We start from the raw sequence: 1,820 nt of genomic DNA on the forward strand, positions 1-1,820 counted from the left end.
GCTTACAGCCCCGATATGAGCCTACGCGCCCGCCCCGGCGCCTACAGGCGCGCCTACAGGCCCGCCTACAGGCCCGCCTACGGGCCCGCTTACGCGCCCACCCCGCCCGTACGTCTGCTCTCCGGCGCGACAGCATAAACCTTAACGTGCTTACACCTCCCTACGCCGCGGCTCATCCCCAACAACATTTTTCATGCGTCTGGGCCGCGCGCCGTGCGCTCAATGGCCTTCCCCCTTTTACTGCGGGAAAACGCTTCGCTCAAAAACGAAGAGAGTGTGAGAAAAAAAAGAAACGCGCATGAGCCTTTGCTCTGGTCGGTGCCAAGGTGCCCCGTGAGTGTGGAGTATGGCAACGGGCAATATTTTTGGCGAGCCTTTGCCTTGGTCGGCCGTAGTAAAGCCCGAAAACAATCCTATACGCCGTATTTGCAATTCTCTAGCGTGACGCTGTGAAAGTCCCTGTGGGTGGCCAGCCTCCTGCGCGGGGACTCATACGGCAGGACTTAAAAAGCGCGCGCGTGAGACTCGCGTGCGGGTGCGGGTCGGGCAAAAACCGCTCATATACTGCCACAGAGTGCCGGCATGGCAGCAGCGCCCCTCCCAGCCTGTCCTGTCCGTGTGCATTATAAGGCCCTCCATGAAACTGTTATGAGCGGAGGAAACCATTATAACGTGCCTTGTTTTGTAGCTTCACTTTTTGCTTCTTGCCACGTGCGCGCGCACGCAAAAAAATGATTTGCTGGTTTAGCTAAAGTTTAGCTCTCAGAGCTAATTTGTTAGCTGGATTCGGGATAGCTAATAGTCTTAGCTTTTACAGCTAATACTCTTCGCTCGATGGGACATGGTCATTGCTATCGGAGGAAGTCGACCTTTTCCTGTGCCTGCATTGGTATATTAGCTCCAAGAGCTAATAGAGATTTTGCAGCACTTGCATGTATAATTTGTTGCTGTGGCCAGGACGTTATGTCGTTTCGGGCTAATAGCACGCTCTCCTCTGAGAGATAAAATGGGTCCTTGTAGGAGCAAAACTTGATTTATAGTCACGACTAATTCTTGGATTAGCTGGAGCGGCACTAATTTTAGCGTTCACAAGTGACTCTGTTATTTGTGGAGGAGAAGAGGCGGTGTCTAGATCGTCCCGCTTCTCAATGGAAGGTGAGCGCAATCCAAACTGACCGCCGACAGGGCGCGCGGTGGCCGAGCGGCCTGAGGCGTCGCTCAAGACGCGCCGGCTGGCCGGCTGGTCCGGGTTCGAGTCCCGCCCGCTTCTGTCGGCTTTCTCGATCGTCGTCACTACGGGGGCCATGGGGGACACTTCGCGCTAGACACAAATCAAAAAAATGTCGTCGAGATTTCATCATGCCTCTGTTAATAGGTTCGACACCTACCGGCTTCTTTTCGAATTTCCAGTCGACGTGAATTAGCTACGACAGTAAACCTCCATAGGCCATAATGGCGATTAAATGACAACCTGCCGCTGCCCACTTGTACTGGCTACCACAGCTAATATTATTAGCTGTCCCGTATCCAGCTAATAATATTAGCTCTCACAGCTAACTTTTTTTTTGCGTGCGCCCTTGCTCCCTCGCCGGATGGGGTGGGGCACGGGCCGGAGGGGATGGTGCGGCGGGCAGAGACTGCTGCGCTGCTGTCTCACTCCACTTAGAGCTCCGGCCGGCCGCCGCCGCCACCGCAGACCCGGCCGCCAATGTGTTTATAGCGGAGACTTCCCGCAGGGCCGCGGAGTCCTTTAAGGCGCCCCATTATCTCTCTCTCTCTCTCTCTCTCTCTCTCTCTCTCTCTCTCTCTCTCTCTCATCT

Source organism: Frankliniella occidentalis, unplaced genomic scaffold (assembly GCF_000697945.3).
Source record: "Frankliniella occidentalis isolate FOCC.00 unplaced genomic scaffold, Focc_3.1 Scaffold93, whole genome shotgun sequence".
Classification (NCBI taxonomy): domain Eukaryota; kingdom Metazoa; phylum Arthropoda; class Insecta; order Thysanoptera; family Thripidae; genus Frankliniella; species Frankliniella occidentalis.